The sequence below is a fragment of the Oratosquilla oratoria genome, chromosome 12 (assembly GCF_046742065.1).
Source record: "Oratosquilla oratoria isolate Oo_2021 chromosome 12, ASM4674206v1, whole genome shotgun sequence".
NCBI classification, from domain to species: domain Eukaryota; kingdom Metazoa; phylum Arthropoda; class Malacostraca; order Stomatopoda; family Squillidae; genus Oratosquilla; species Oratosquilla oratoria.
In genome coordinates this window covers 2526884-2544956 of record NC_134788.1, presented here as the reverse complement: position 1 = coordinate 2544956, position 18073 = coordinate 2526884, and the positions used below count along the sequence as shown (strand labels likewise).

At 38.3% G+C, this 18073-nt stretch overlaps 1 long non-coding RNA gene across 1 annotated transcript; it reads left to right on the top strand.

Moving 5' to 3' along the window:
* The first annotated feature begins 6167 nt into the window (after positions 1-6167).
* Positions 6168-9926, top strand: LOC143030525 (uncharacterized). The gene is made up of 4 exons (XR_012966908.1): positions 6168-6301; positions 8686-8849; positions 9043-9261; positions 9775-9926. It is a non-coding gene; the product is annotated as an uncharacterized LOC143030525 (long non-coding RNA).
* The last annotated feature ends 8147 nt before the right edge of the window (positions 9927-18073 follow it).

Here is an 18073-nt window from a genome sequence, read left to right as displayed (position 1 = left end):
CAGGGGAAACCCTACCTGGTGTATGGTGAGAAAGGTGAGAAAATTTATTATTCCACCATGGATAACGATAAATTGATCAGCCGTGTGTGCGAGAACAGGTGTTTGTGGAATACGAGACAAAAATTACCATAACAGAGATATTTCTCGGCAAAAGTGGGAGAAGGTTGCTATAGAACTCAACACTAGCAGTAAGTACAATTTTTTATTTTGATGTGGGGTTTACACTTTAAGCAATTAAAAATTGGGACATAATTTACTATTACAGAATTTCTTGCACATTACTTGCTGTAATTAATGGTAAATGATTTATAATATAATTAATTCTATATGTTTTTAGTGAAGAACTAGATAACTTTGCATATACAGACAGTGGTTTATAGCGGCTCAGGCACGGTTCGGGTATTGTTCAAAGCCAAAATGTTTACAGTGTGTCATTACAGTGTATTTTTTTTATATTTTTTGATGACTTCCTGTGTGTGTTATTTTACTTGAGACCATAACATACCACTACAAAGATTATGAGAATTTTTTATTACCTAATAAGCAATTCTGTAATAGTAAATCTTGACCAATAATTGGTTTAAGTACATAAGAAATTATGATTAATGCTTACATTTTATCCATCAAGAACATGACTTTTAGAGCTATAGATTATTACAGTAGGTTGTATTGAACCGGAATTTCACCTGCTGGACTAACAAAATAATTCTTCAAGGTTTCTCTAGCCTCATTTGCGCTTCTTCCGTAGTGATTATATCTCCGTGAAACTGGGACATTACATTGTGTAGGGGCTCAATGTCCATCTCAGGAATATCAAGGGAAGTAAGACCTTCCTTATCGATGATTGTTACGCAAAAGACAAACACATTTAACTACAATGTCTACTTTATCAGGATAGATTTGCAGTTCAGTTTTTAAACACCTCCATTTTGCTACCAGAATACCAAAGGCACATCCCATGCACCGTCTAGCTCTTGATAGTCTATAATTAAAAATCCGTTCTTCAATAGTAATTCTTTGCCTTGAATATGGTTTCATTAAATAAGTTTTCAGAGGATAGGCATCATCCCCCAAACAGAACAAAGGGTGCTGAAATGTTGGTTGAAGGAATATTTTCATTCTCTGGTATGCTTAAAGTGTTTGCTTCAAACCGTTGACAAACATTTGAATCTGAAAAGGTTCCCCCATCACTTTGCTTACCGTAAGCTCCAACTTCAACAGCAATGAACTTGTAATTTGCATTAGCTATTCCCTGCAATACAACAGAAAAATAACCCTTATAGTTGAAATATATCGACCCTGTTTGTTGGGGACATTTCATGCGAATGTGTTTCCCGTCTATACAACCGATGCAGTTGGGGAAGTTCCATTTGTTGTAGAAGTCTTTCGCAATGGTCTTCCATTCCTCAGTAGTAGGCAAAGACATATGTATACCTCAGAAGCACTCCCATATAGCTTGACAAGTTTCGTACACTATGTTTCGAATAGCACAGTGTGAAATTCTATAGGAGAAGCTTAGTGCTCGAAATGACATCCCAGTTGATAGAAATATGTAATAAGAAACAACTATTTACTATGAAATAAATCAACATATATATTAAAGCAAAAATTCAAAACACTAACATGACACTAGTTTACAATTTAACACATTATTATTTTTTCCTCTCTAATTTCAGGTGAATCAGCCAAAACTAAGTGGCGAGGTTTGAGGTACACATTTTGCAAGGAACTGGCCAAGAATCCTACAAAATGGAGTGGAGATGAAGGAGGAATCATAAAGAGTGTAAATGGTCCTATTTCAAAAGCATGGAGTTTCTGAAGGACCAATTTCAAAAAAGAAAATTGCAGGGCAATGTCCCGAGTGAGGCAACATTTGATGAAGACACCAAGAATTCAACTACTACTTTTTCCCCTGATCCCCCTGAAATCGAACCAGAATCACAAACACAAACTGGCGAATCACCTCAGAACACGACGAATGAAACGCCACCACAAAACTTTGCTGCTCCTCAGAAAAAATGGCCGAGTTAAATAATGCCACTACGGTTAAAAAATTGATTATGCTTGAAGAGCAAAAAATTCAAATGTTCAAGGAAAGAAATTCAGCTTCTCTAAACGAAGATCCGGACTATCGTTTTCTCACGAGTTTACTGCCATATTTGAGGAAAGTACCAAATGAAAGAAAAATGTTTGTGAGAACTTAACTCCAACAAGTGTTTTGTGAAGAGGATCTTTTGGGGTTCAGAGGTCAACATTTAACAGTACAGCCAATCCACCATCCAACACACTCATCGACGAGTGATAGTTGGGCAAGTGGGTCAGAAGTGGAACCTCGCCATGAAGACCTTGCTTCATTCTTTTCAAGTGTGACATCAGATACAATTTCAAAATGCAAGTGCCATTCATTCTATTGTTATATTTTATTTCACTATTTTTATTTTTTGCAAGTGCCATTTGTTTAATTTTGTTCAATTGTATTTCACCAGTTTGCATTTTCATTTTTGAATATGTATATCAAATTTCATGGAAGTAAATAATTGAATTATTTTTTGCAAGTGCCATTTGTTTAATTTTGTTCAATTGTATTTCACCAGTTTGCATTTTCATTTTTGAATATGTATATCAAATCTCATGGAAGTAAATAATTTCATTTTTGAATATGTATATCAAATTTCATGGAAGTAAATAATTAAATTCAGTATAAATTTTTTCTTACCTTAAAGTTACAGCCAGTCTTTGTTTTGCTGAAATACATTCACAAAAATTTGATAACTTTTTTATGCTTTCTTCTATCCCCTTCAGTATGCATTCAAATGTTGCTGGTCTCATCCTGAAATAGTTGAAAAACTTTTCTGGTTGGTCCCACAATTCTTGAAATAACATTTGGAACTCTCCTTTGTCGTCTCTATTAGAAAATAACTGGTTGACATGTTCAGTTTTTCCACCATTTAACACTAACTTTATTAGCAGACTTTCAAGAAAAAAATATTGATCAAGTTCGTCCATCTTTGCTGGGCGGCAGAAACGTAATGACTATCAGAATATCAGAAAACGCATACAGTGTAACCACCTTGTTCTGACGAGGATTTCTGACGTATTCATCAGAACACATTTTCATCAGAATTCGCATCCATAGTAACTGTAGCCTAAGGGTTGGGTCTTGTATTACAAAACTACCATTTAATATTTTCCCCAACAGATGGCACTTTATATTTTCACAAGATTTGTTGAAAAATTATGTACAGTAATTAAAACATAAGCATACACAATTATACTAGCATTGATAGTCAGCAGTCTTGCACTACAATCACATCATCCATGATGTAAACAAGAGACTAGGTTACACTTCATAATTGATTTGTTTGTGTTCTTTGACTTGCAACAACAGTTTCGATTGGGAAACCAAGACATATTTGAATTGCCAGCAATTTGTATAAAATATGGAGGAATCTGCTGGCCTAGCTCTCCATAATGACATCAAGATGTAGTATGACACAAAAGACACCAAGAGATCAGTCATGCCCAAAAATTGGTGTATGATGTACTACACAGATGGATTGGTAGACACTAAACATGATGTGGCACAACAGGGAGCAAGGGTGTTGGTCACTCTGTTCAACGCAAGCAGAGGGTGTTGCAGTGGGTCTAGCATTGACCCATGCACTTAACATCCACAGTAATGTTGTACATACCAACTCAATGACTGCATGCACTTTCCTCATTATTTCAGCTAGAGTCCCTCCATCAACAATGGTGATTGGTCATCCTGAACTGGGTGCTGGGACATGTCAGAATTTAAGGAAACAAAGCAGCAGACAGGGATGTAATGTATGCTGAAACTTTTTTGCCACTTTTTGAGGAGAAAAAGAAAAGAAAAAGAAAGAAAGAAAAAAATCAAAATGACTCGCTAAAATACTCCCACCTTTTGTTCGCAGCTTTTTCAGCTCAAACATTCTTAGGATTGTGAACAAAATTAAGAACCAAAATATTCCTGATAATTGCAAATTACTTAGCTTCAATATAAATGCTTTATTCACAAACGTCCTTAGGATTTTGGAATCCAAGTTTCACCTATTTCAAGATAAACTTCCCATTTCAGCTAATCAGTTTAGCCCATTCATCTTCCAAGACAATGTTTTGTTAGACACCTTTTTCAGACAGATTTGAGTGCAGTATGGGTTCCAACCTCTCTCCTGTACTTGCTAACCTGTACATGGAGTTTTGAGACCTTTCTATTACCTATTATCAAACCAGTTGGTACATTTTGATATTGGTACATAGATGTTTTTATTATCTGGGATGAAAAATTGTGCTATTTTGAAAAGTTTCATAAACTAAATACTTTAACAAGTAACATTTTATAGTTGAATGGGAAGTAGGACAATTCCCTTTCCTGGATATTTTGATCACTAGAGGTTTGCACCAATTATCCTTCTGTGTATAGGAAACCCACACACTGGCAGTTGTTTAATTTTTTTCAGTCATCACCTGGACATGAAATCCAGTGTTGCATCGGGTCTTTCTTAGAGCCTTTAGAATATGAACTCAACACTTAGAACCAAAAATCAGACTAAAACAATTATCAAAAATATATCCAGAATGGTTGGTTTGTCAAAAGCCTTATGCAAAGCCAAAATTAACTGTAATACATCCAAACCAGATTACCAGTTCAGTTGGAATATAAATATCAAATTACCTTTACTCTTCTATTCATGCTGTTACCAAACTACTTTCCAAAGACCAAATCAATGTTACTTTTAATTATCCCAATAGTCTTTTCTAACAGTTAGTAAATGTCCACCACCAGACAAAAGCCCACTATACCCCCAGCATGTACAACTTACTGTGCAGAGATTGCGAAGAGGTGTATTGGGGACAGACAGGAAGAGATCTTTCTACTAGAATGAAAAAACAAATTCCATCAGATATGGAAAGATAATTCTGCAGTTTTCTTTCGAAGCTCGAAGCTCGAAGGATCAGCGTGGACTGGGGCAATGCAGTTCTGTACAAATCTCTAGTTTTAGAATAATAATAAAATCATCCTTAAACACTACCCTAACTTCAACACCTCAAAAGGACAATGGCCTCCAGATTGCGTAACTACATTGGCAGTGAATGAATTGCTCCCCACGACAACGGGACTTGACCTTATGAGCTGTCAGTTGGGCTCCCCACCTCGCCAAGGACACGTCACTCAAGTCTTCGCTCATCTCTTTAGTATTACCTCATCTGTATATATTCATTGTGCTCTAACCTCCCTCTATTTATCCTCTGTAGACAATCAGTGGTCGAAATGTAAGGATTACTCCAGATTTTTTCTCGTGAAGTGGGTAACAAGTTTGAACTTTACTTACATCACGTTGCTCTAACATGTAATTATAATGGAGGACAGAATAGCATTTTAGGAAGACATACAGAATGTCAACGAATTACGGGTGGTCAGCATGGAACACAGTGACAGAGGGGCAAGGTGTTCATGAGACACCGGATGAACATGGGGGACCAGATGTCTGAATTTAAGGAAACAAAGCAGCAGACAAGGATGTAATGTATGCTGAAACTTGTTTCCCACTTTTAGGGAGGGAAAAAAAAATAATAATAAAATCAAAATGGCTCATTAAAATACTCCCACCTTTTGTTCGCAGCTTTTTCAGCTCAAACATTAAGATTGTGAGCAAAATTAAGAACCAAAATATTCCTGCAATTATAATTGCAAATTACTTAGCCTCGATATAAATGCTTTATTCACAAACGTCCTTAGGATTTTGGAATCCAAGTTGCACCTACTTCAAGATCAAATCCCCATTTTGGCTTATCGGTTTAGCCCACTTATGTTCCAAGACAATGTTTTGTTATTCACCTTTTTCAGTGTGGTAACTGTTGTTTGGGAATTGTAACGTTTACCTTGGTTCGGTGATTTCCCTCAAAGCATTACAGTAATTTCTTTGTATTTAGGAACCTTTCCCGAATCTTCGGACCACACCAATCTTAACTTTAAATAAGATACAATTAAACTCCCCTCCTTTTTATTCATTGAATCTATAAAGTAATTTTGGTTTAAAAATCGGGAAACTTTAAGAATTTGCTTAAGGTTAAAGTTAACCCGTGGCTTCGAGCTTTTCAAACACGTAAGGGTTCCGCCGAAGACGGCTACTTTCGTCGGCCTACTCAGATCACCCACAGCTCTGGAGTCTGATACACCTCTCTTGAAACCTGACGGCAAGGAACCTTTTTACGTCTTCTCAACAGAAGCCTTCTGCTTCTAATTAACTTCAGACCACAAGTCTGAGAACGCTACCAAGTAAGTTCTCAGATTTTCCCACTGTATTTGTTGAACCACAATTACCATATCAGACAGATTTGCATGCAGTATGGGTTCCAACCTCTTTCCGGTCCTTGCTTACCTGTACATGGAATTTTGAGACCTTTCTACTACCTAATATCAAACCAGTTGGTATGTTTTGGTATATGTACATAGATGTTTTTACTATCTGGTATGAAAAATGGTGCTATTTTGAAGTTTCATAAACTAAATACTTTAACAAGTAACAGATTTTACAGTCGAATGGGAAGGACAATTCCCTCTCCTGGATATTTTGATCACTAGAGGTTCGTGCACCAATTGTCCTTCTGTGTTGTGGTAATTGTTGTTACGGGAATTGCATTGTTTACCTTGAGCTACGGCAATTTCCCGAAAGCTTGTTTAATTTCGAATCGGGAAACCCTTTCCTGTAACTTTGTACCACACTATCGTAATTTTAATTAATATATGATTAAACTCCCCTCCCTCTTATTTATCAAGCCTATGTTGTAATTTTGATTAGTAAATCGGGAACTTTGAGAACTTACTTAAAGTATTAGTTGTCCCATGGTTTTGAAGCCGTTTTACGAGCTCCTAAAAATCCCAGCTGAATGAGACTACGTCAGACAAGCTTCAGCTCTGGTATTAGATGCAACAAATAAACCTCAGCAAGGTAATTCTACAGTTCGATCAAAGCCTTAAGAATACACTTCTAGATCCGACAAAAGTTAGAGAACTCAACCAGGTAAATTCTCTAACGTTCTCGAATTTGATGATACTTAATTACAACATTATAAGTCTTCTCTAACTTTCAGAATTCTCGGATTTAGTTTATTAACTCTGAATTTGAGAATTTAACCTAAATATTTATATCTAACTTTAGTAGTTGATTTCGACATTAAATTATTGCCCCTTTGTGTTGTAAGCCGCTATGTAAGGGCTTTATTAAAGTTACGATAGTGTGTGGTTACGAAGTCCGGTTTCCTGTTCTTTATACCGAGTTTGTTTGGTTTTATTAATCCTCGTTTGAGGACCTTGTTAACTTTCGGGAAATTTTTTGCCGTATTTGGTACCTTGTCTTTCTCGTGAACATTTGTAAATTTTCGAATAGTTCTCTATTCTTGGTGGCCTCTATTGTTATATTGTCGTGGTTTCTTTTGATCTATTGCCTTTATCCAATTTAAGCTCGTATTTAAATCAAATGAATGATTTTTATCTAATTTCTATCTTTGTTGTGCTTAGTCTATAGACGGTTTTTGGCACGACTGTTTTGCTCATGTATTTTGTGGCGAAAAGTTTGGGTTGGCGTCGTTATGGCTAGCCACGATAAGACATTGTCCGATTCAGAAGTTTTGCAAAAACTCCGAAGACAGAGAGCTCATAAAAAGGGGTTTATCTCTAAGGACTTTAAGGCTCTAAATTCACAGTCTGACTCTTTATCTATTTCCGTCCTTGACGACATGTTAATTCAGATTGAGCATTTCCTCTAAAAAAAATACAAGATTTTGACAAGGAAATTCACGACTTGCTCCCCGAAAAAGAAAAGGACGAGGATATGGAGAAATCCAGAGCTTACTGCCTGTCTATTCTTCTTGGATTGTCTCCGTATAAGGAACGGAGACAAGAGTTAAGGGGAGTTCTTGAATCTAAAATAGGTGAAAAATCAAAGTCCACTGATGTTAATTCTGTAAAACTTCCTCTTCCTCCTATTGTTCCTCAACATTTCAAGAACAATTCCAGCAATCCTTTTGCTTATTTCAAATTTAAAAGGGGTTTTCTGAATGCCTTAGCTGGTATCCCCAATCTGACTAATAGTCAGATGTTAATTTATCTGAAGGGATGCCTCAGAGGGAAGGCTTTCCATTTAGTAGAGAATATACCAGTGGATGATTCAAATTTTGACTTTGCTTTCCTTCTTCTTGATGCGTTGTATTTCAACAAGGAAGAAATTCTTGATAAGGTATTGATTTCCATTATTAATGCACCAGAGGTCTCACTCTTGAGAGACCTTGAAAGTTACGTTAGGTCTGTAGATTCCAAGCTACAAGACCTCAAGGGAATTGGGATAGATTTCACTAGGCCAGGAAGCGAGGGCCTCCTCTTGATAAGTAAATTAATCTTAAATAAATTACCTAAATTTTTTCTAATTGAATTGTCTCGGGTGATTAATTCTAATTACCCCAATTTTAATCAACTCATGGAAGTTTACCAGTCAGTTTTGGTTAGACTTAAAATGGGATCAGATGATCTTGGTGTCAAACATAAATGAAGCCTTACTACCAGCTCCCTTGCTTTCAAGGAAATTTCCTTGAAAAAAAGTTGATTCCAGTAGGGGAGTTGATGGCTCCTTTAAGGTCAATTCTAATCCCATTAACCCTGGACAGGTATCGTTGTGTCAGATCCACACCAAGGCACTGCGCAAAACGTTAGTCATTCACCGGCCTCAGTGGATGCAACATGTGTGTCACCTCTGCTCCGCGACCTTCACCCACTATTGCCCTCAAGGTTGTAAATGGTGCATATCTAACACCATACTACCATTACTCAGGTAAGTCACGCAATTGCAAAAGTTTTGCATTTTACATTACTGCATTATTACTTAGTGAAATAATTTTATTGTGTTTATTGGAAAATATCAGTGAATGGTGTAGCTACCCGTAACAATCGCCATACTGGATCGGAGGGCAGTGAAAATGTGATTTTGAAGCTAATTTCTAATTTTCAGTTTTTTCTATTATCAGATTTCAGATGGCAAAGAGAAGCCTGACGGAGGAGGAGCACTTGCAGGCCCTTTTCGTGAGTAGTGATTAAGAAGAGCCTTCTACAGAGACTTTTGAGGCAGATACCCTCTCTGCCCTTCCTCTTCTAATGCCAGGACCAAAGCTTCTGTGTGCAAAGTGCCATAAACCTGCATGTAACTTACATGTCAACTACATCTGTGACCAGTGCCATTGCGCGTGGTAAGTTTCACGAAAGATTTTTTTTTTTACCAGTTTATACTTACTAAATATACATACATACATATACCAAGGCTTTTTCCCCCTTCCAAGGGAGGTAGCCAAAAAGGGAAAGGCATAAAAACACTCCCACCCATTTCATCCCTAAATACACTCCACACCCCTCCTCTCATCTGAGCACCTCTTTTTTACCCTCATCTAGGGCCATTGTAGATTACTTTTGCAAAATTTCATGCATATCCATCAATTATTAGTACTCTAAATATGCCTTTCTTTTACGTAAATTGCGCACAATAAGGGTTACATTAAAACTAAGCCTTTTTTTTAAGTTTATAGTTACTAAATATCATTTTCTAAGGTTTTGTCATCATCTAGGATCATTGTAGATGACTTCTGGAAATTTTTATTCAGATCTAATAAATATTACTACCATAGATATAGCCTTTCTTTTCACACAAAATTTTTTAGGGATTTTGTACATAAAAAAATTAACCACTATCTTTTTTTCCTTTGCAGATTTTGCAGTTTTGCTCCAATCAACAATGTTTTTACATCAATCAACTCAAACTCTTCTACTTTTAAGAAAGCACTCGTTATTAGTGGAATTTGGTTTTATAAAGTGTACAGTGCCTATTCTTTGACCAAATGTCTATTTTTACAATTTTATTTGTAATCATGTAAGTAAAGTGTTATTTTTATATTCAGCGTTTTTTTTTCTCCTTCACCAGTAGAAAGTAGTCTTTATATTAGTAAACTATAAAAAAATAAATAAAGAAGGGCATAATGGTAACTGGGTATAAGCGCCCAAAGTGAAAGTAACAGATATGACACCACGCTACATGTACCGGGAGAGTTTGTCCACGCTACCTGTCCAGGGTTAAGAAGTCTATTGGTAGACGTAAATTTTGCCCCACTTTCGACCATGTTAGTTCGAAGTGTACTTCATATAAATCCCTTGAGCACAGGAAAGCTAGAGCAGCTCAGTTAGGACTGCAATAGATGCCTAAATCATGGACATGGTTCTTTGGAATGCCCTGGGTTAAAGGCTGCTCTGCTTTACAAATGTTTTGTTTGCAACAAACCCGAGCACCATGGAGCCATGTGTCCTATGGCTTATAAGACACCACTTTCTGAAAGGAAAGTGTTTAATTTTCATAATTCAACAGATTCCATTGTTCCTTTGGTTTCCCTTCCTATTAGCAGAGGCAAAAGAACTGCCCAATGTCTCTTTTTACTGGACACTGGAGCCCAGTTTTCTATCATTAACAATGAATTTGTAGAGGACAAAGTTGGACCTTGTTTAAGTCCTCCTATGGACAAGTTAATTTCTTCCTTTGGTTTACCTCTAATAAATAAAAGAGGTTTTAACTACATTACTAACTTAAAACTCCCTTCAGGGATGAATTTGTTTAGTTTGTTCTTTGCCATCCCAGGATTCAACTTGTCCTTACAAATTCCTTCCTTATCTTCTGTACTACTTAGTATGAATAATCACCAATTTTTTGTCTCACCAAGTTTTCCAAAAGTGAAGGGAGACCAACTGAACGTTTTAGGAATCATAGGAAATTATGTTCTTCAAAACTTCTCATACTTTTCAATTGAAAGTGCCCCCTTGTATGGTAGCCCGTCGTGCAAGGTTATCAAACTTGCTGATGGTTACACTCCATACGGGACTGGGGCTCAATATATCCCTCCTAGTGAGAAGCCTTTCTACTTAAAGAGAATGATAAGGGGGATTCCTGAAATGCCCTCTAATGAAATCCAAGACGTTGATAGTTTCAAATGCAAGGAGAGGCCTTGGAGGATAAAACCACTCTGAACTTGGAGTGGATTCTTTTAATTGCTTAGAGGAATATCATGGAGATTCACTCGTTTTCTATAATTCTTCTTTCAAGACCAATGGAGTTTCTCTAAAGAAAACTGAGAAAGGCACTTCCCTTACTCAGTCTAATAAGACTGTTAAATATTTTCCTCCCAAAAGGTTAGGCAAAGAAAAGTTTCTTGTCAACTTCTGTTTAGAACCTGTAAGTTCTCAATTTGATCCTTTGCAGGAAGTCTTTATTAATTCTAATGTTGAGTATGGTCTTGACAATTTCTATTCTTTAGAGTCCATTGGTATTAAAGAGGAACAGACCCCGGATATTAATCATTTACACATTGATGAATTTAAACAGTCCATTTCCTTCAAGAATGGACATTACTATGTGAAGATCCCATGGAAAAAGGATTTGGTGGATCTTGTTCCCCCTTACCTTAAGATATCTCTAGCTGTGGCTCAAAGGGTTTATGACAAACTTGAGCAAAAGGGGCTTAGAGAGGAATATGAAGCTGTGTTTAACCAGCAAGAGGCCTTGGGTATTATTGAGCCAGTAACTAAACGAGTCCCTGGACAAATCTTTATACCCCATAGGCATGTGTTGAAAGATGATGATCTTGCCACTTCTAGAATAAGGCCAGTTTTCAATTGTTCTCTCAAAGTAGGAAAAGATCCTTCCTTAAATGAAGCTGCATTCCCGGGAGCTGACTTGATGAACAACCTCCTCTCTCTTGTTGTATTTCAGGACCAATAATCATGTCATTTTGGCTGATGTTATGAAAGCCTTCTTGCAGATCCATTTGAAGGATGAGGCTGATCGTAACAGGTTCTGTTTCTTCAGGAGGATTAACGACCAGTATATACCCTTCAGGTATAATACTATCATTTTTTACTTCATTTGCTCTCTCTTCAATTTCATTATCCAATACCATCTTTCTTTACAGGCTGACTCTCTGCCTCCTTAATCAAAGATAAATTTTATGTAGACAATTTGGTCTACACAACCAATGAGCTTTGTTCTCTCCCTGCAATGGTCGAGAAGATTAATGAGATCATGCTTAATGGAGGCTCTCAGGGAGTGGACATGCAATTCGACTTCTGTTCTTTCTGTTCTTGATCAAGAAGTAGTTTGCAATAAAGAGGAGGTTAAAGTCTTGGGTTATATTTATAATAAGGATCATGATACTTTGAGAATCAAGGATGTTTCCCTTGACAAGAATGCCTCGACCAAAAGACAAGTTTTGTCTTCCTTGTCTTCTGTATTTGATCCTTTAGGGTTTTTCTCTCCTGTGCTCTTGCAGGGAAAAATCCTTATTAGAGAGATATGCCAAAAGATGGTGGATTAGGATTGGAAATTAGATAGAGACTTACTTGTTAGATGGAACAAGTTATGTGAAAATTTTAGGGAGGTTAATAACCTATCCTTTAAAAGGAAACCTTTTTGTACAGAATTTCCCATTAAATTGTTTGTATTTGCTGATGCTTCCAAGGAAGCCTATGGATATGACATACATGTAGGGCAAGAAGGAAGAGAATTAAAGGAGTCTAATACCTCTTCTATTTGCCAAGGTCAAGGTGGCTCCTATCAAACACAGAACTTTACCGTATTTGGAGCTTATGGCAACTTTTCTATCTTTGAAATGCCTCAACACTATTTTTGAGGAAGGACTGGTGTCTTCCCCACTGGTTGAATCTGTGGTTCTTTTTGTTGATAGTCAGGTTGCCCTTTTTTGGATCCTGACCAACAAGGCTCCTAAGAAAAATATATTTGTCAATAATAGATTAAAAGAAATTTCCAATCTCTTGGAAATTTTTCAAGGCCAAGTTCACACCCATTTCTTATACTTATGTTCCTTCTGAACATAATATGGCTGATTTCCTAACTAAACCTTGTAGTGCTAAGGTGTTCAAGGAAAAATTTAATTGGTGGGTTTATGGACCTGAATTGTTGTTGTGGCCTACTCATACTTGGCCAAAGGGTCACTTGGGATGTATTCCCTCCTGTTTCAAGGGAGACATTGTCAATGCTGCTGTTGTACAAGTTGACACTCCTCCTCTAATAGATATCTCTAAGTTTTCTTCCTATAGTAAACTTCTTCATCACACTTCTTTGATTTTTAGGGCTGTCTTTCTGTTCAAGAAGTCTAATGCTGACCCTGTTAAGGCAGCATCTAATTATTTGATGAGTATTATGCAAAGGGATTCCTTTCCTGCTGAATTGGCTCATTTGCAGAATTCCAACACTAATGACATACCTCCTTTGGTAAGTCAAATGAACTTGTTCTTGGACAAGAATGGTTTGATTAGGTCCAAGGGCAGAATTGACAAGAACATTAACCTCAAATATGAGGTTGTCAATCCCCTTCTCTTGTCCAAATCTCATCATTTAACTAAGATCCTAATTTCCTTTGCTCATTGTCATGTTATGCACATGGGACTACAAGCCACACTTAATTTCCTTCGTATGCATGGATTCTGGATACTTAAGGCCAGACAAGCTGTTTTAAGCATTTTGAAGGATTGTATAGTTTGTAGGAAATACAATTCCCGTGCAGTTATTATCCTTCTCCTTCCTCTTTACCTGCCTCTAGAGTGAATCTAAGTGTGCCCTTTGCCCATACTGGTGTAGACTACACAGGGCATTTATGGGTTAGAGACAGGAATGGAGAGAAGGTTAAGGCATATATTCTAATTCTATACAGTATCAGCAAATCACAATTCTGCTGAGAGTTCGCAAACATATGAGATATGCTTCGCCCAGCTGGTCCGACAGTTGCTTACGCGTTGCCGTTTCAACGGTCGTCAAGATTGTTTACTCTGTCGCACGTAGATTTCAACCGTTCCCTGCTTACTAGTGCTTGACCTGGCATTTGAGTGTTTATGACGCTCAATGTGCAATATAAGCGTTTACGACGCTCAATTTGCAATATAAGCATTTATGACGCTCAATTTGCAATATAATATAAGCATTTACGACGCTCAATTTGCAATATAATATAAGCATTTACGATGCTCATTTTATCATCTAATAAGCGTTTACGACGCTCATTTTATCATCTATTAAGCGTTTACGACACTCTCATTTTGGGTCTTAACAAAACTCACTAAATTATCAGGTAAATACGACAACATGCATATGACTCCGTCTGTCACGACCGCTATGTCGTCTTCCGACGAAACGCATACCCATACAAGCAGGAAGTCGGGCGCCTCCTCTCACGGAGGAGAAACAATCCAACATACTCGCAAATACAAGCATAAATCAAGCAGGTCAAGCAACAGTACTTCCCATCGGGATAGAAATACTTGCGTTGGCGCTACGCAAGTACATGACGACTCCTCAGCCCCTTGGTACACAGTACTGCAAGCCATCGCTAAACTGAGGAGTGATATGGATCAACTAAATGCAGAGAGGCGGCAAGATGTTTCGCAGAGGCCGGAAACCCACAACGATGCCAGACCGGGCACTAGTTCAACCAGGAAGGAAGCAGGGCCTGTTACGCCCTCTCCAGGTAACTTTTCGGGTTTCATCTCCGACGGAAGCAGCAGTGAAAGTGAGTTGCATGAAGATTTCCCCATTGGCAGTATTTTGATGCAGTCCTCTAAGGCTTTCGGCCCAGTTGAAGAAGTCTCTGGAGATGTTGCCAAACATGTGGCAGACATGGTCCATCAAATATTTGACCACGGCATGAGGGAGGACACCTATAAAGAAATTGCGAAGGACAAGAGTACCAAGAGGCCCAGTAATTGCCCTGCTTTATCCCCAGTTGAGTGCAATATGCAAATTTTGGAGGCGCTAAAACAGGACGCTAAAAAAGCAGACTTACACATGAAGGAAGTCAATATAGATATAACTAAGGCAGCTTCCATCATCATCAAGTCACTTTCGGTGCTTGACAAAGTGGCCCAGGATGAAGGTAATGCTGTGGTGGCCCATGAGGTGGGCATGATCAATGGTGCTCTGGCACTGTTAGGTCATGCCAACTACCGTAACAACTTGGTTCGCCGTTTTAACATCAAACAGGAAATAAATCAAAAGCACTCACACCTATGCTCTGACAAAGTGCCCATGTCACGCTTTCTGTTTGGGGATGACTTCTCGCAATCCGCAAGACAAATTGAAGAGGCGGAAAAACTCAAAAGCAAAATCATAGCCAAATCCCCCTTTCCATCCTGGTAGTCAGGCGCATGGAAGTTTGGAAGTGGGAAGACAAGAACCCAGTTTAAATGACACACAAGATTTCAACCCTATAGACAGTGGATGCTAGGACATAGGGGAGACCAGAGGCCTTACTACGCTTGGCAGGCCTTGGATTAAAAAAAAACTCCAAAGGCAGGGGACGCAGCACTCCCCGACAATAAACCAGGCAAGTACCAACTTTGTGGCAGGTTCCCTTCACAGATTTGTGCATGAGTGGCAAAAAATCACTAGTGATACATATATTCTAGACATAGTCAAACATTGTCACCTAAATATTAATGTCAATGATATTGGTTACCTGTGTTTTGAGAATGTGGAATATAACTTAAGCCTGACGGAACAAAAAATTAAACAACCACATTCCCTATATCCATTTCAAAATGGAGAACTTTGAACAAGCTATCAGACTGATAAATGAAGGGGACTATATGGCATCTGTGGATCTCAAACATGCCTACTACTCTATTAGAATAGCGGAAGAACAGCAAAAATTCCTTTGCTTTCAATGGTATGGCAAAGTTTATCAGTTCACCTGTCTCCCAAATGGAATCTCAGAAGGACCCAGACTTTCTACCAAACTCATGAAACCTATCTTTGCTACTTTAAGAGAAAAAGGCTTTACTATCACCAGCTTTATTGATGACACTCATGAGCAGTGTTTCTCTTTCTGGATGCTATGATTGCATTAATTCTACCATTGAATTACTCACGAAAATGGGCTTTTGTATTAACGTTGCGAAATCTATACTAGAACCCACTAAAAGTATCGAATACCTTGGCAATGTCATTGACTCGAACAAAATGATTGTTACCTTACCAATATGTAGGAAAGAAAGAATTCTACTTGGATGTAAACAACTAATAGCTAAGACTACTGACAAAATCAGAGAAGTAGCCAGGGTGATCGGGCTTCTAGTTGCTGCCTTCCCAGCTGTGGAACTTGGGAAGTTACACTATCGTCACCTTGAATCAGCAAATATTACAGCATTGCGAAGGAGTTATGGGAACTTTGAGGATAAAATGTTGATCACCGACGAAATGAATACGGACCTGACTTGGTGGACCAAACATGTTGAGACCCAACATAGACGAATAATTCACCCAACTCCTGAAATTGTCTTATACTCAGATGCTTCACCAGCTAGTGAATACCTGTGAAATTTATATCTCCGAATAGTGTTAAGTGATTGTGTTGTGTTTTTGTGATTGTATACGTATAGCGCTATACAGTTACATATACAAGATAAAGTGCAGTGTTCTATTTAATTTCAAAACAGTTTTCTGTTACTGTACTCCAAAGGTAGGAGAAATAGTATAAGGTAAGCAGAGTAAGCTTCGCGTATTTAGTTTATTAGAGACCGCTTTGATTTTTATTTTTGTTGTTGTTGATTTGTATTTTCTCTTTGCCAATTTTATTGCTAAAGGGGGAGCAAAATGGCTTGTGAAGGTTGCGTGAACCTAGAGGTCCGTCTCAGGATGTGTGAGGAGGAAATTCGTCTTCTCAGGAGTGCGCTCTGTGAGAAGAGTGAACCCTCCCCACAACCCAAAGAGCATTCCACTTCTTCCCCTACTGTCACTGCCACGAGCGAGTGGCGCTCCGTGGGGTCCCGTTTGTCGAGCCCGCGTTCGGTAGACGTGTGCCCTGTGGAGCAACCGCTGGCTCTAGCCAATCGTTTTGCTCTACTGGAGGATGAAGTGGCTGAAAACCAGGAGTTCTTGGTGGTGGGGGACTCCACGGTGCGAGGCTATGACGATATCCTGCAGCGGAAGACTAAGCGACATTGCAAGCTTGTATGTCAACCGGGCCGTGGGATCGTCGATTGTACCCAGTCCATCAGTGAGCAAGGACGGAAGAACACGGTTACGATTGTTCATACAGGAAGTATCAATGTAGGTAGGGTGAGATCAGAGGAGCTTGTTCGGAATTACAAGGTCCTCCTTCAGGAGATGAAGGAACGTGGGAGCCGTCACGTAGTCTGTGGGATCCTCCTGAGGATCTACGCAGGCTTGTGTTGGAACAGTAGAGCCATAGGGATCAATGATAGGATATCGCAGTGTTGCACACAATTGGGATACCACTTTCTTAATCCTTGGTATCTCTTTTCTAGGTGCCATGACCTTTACGCTTCTGATGGGATCCACCTTACCCGCAGAGGCAAAGATGTTCTTACAAACCTCATTGTGGGAGTTTGTAATGAACTAGCTCCTTTTTTAGGGTAGAAGGCCAAAGGGAAGGGGAAATAGAATGTACTTGGGAAAACAGTGTAGAGTATAGCATTAATGTAGAACAATGTGCCAATATAGGACAAAATATAATTTTAGGATATAATGTCGCTAGAGGACGAAATGTCACATTGGGATGTAATGTCATAGGACAAAATGTCGCAATGGGATGTAATGAGAGTGGAGGACAAAAGATCACGATGGGAAGTAATGATAGTGGAGAACAAAATATCACGATAGGATGTAATGATAATGGAGAAAATATCACGATAGGATATAATGTCAGTGAAGGACAAAATATAATTTTAGGAAGGGATACCGGACAGAATGTCAATGAAGGCCAAAATATCATGATAGGATGTAATGTCTCTAGAGGACGAAATGTCACATTAGGATGTAATGTCATAGGACAAAATGTTGCAATGGGATATAATGACAGTGGAGGACAAAAGATCACGATGGGAAGTAATGATAGTGGAGAACAAAATATCACGATAGGATGTAATGATAATGGATGAGAAAATATCACGGTAGGATATAATGTCAGTGATAGTGGAGAACATAATATCACGATA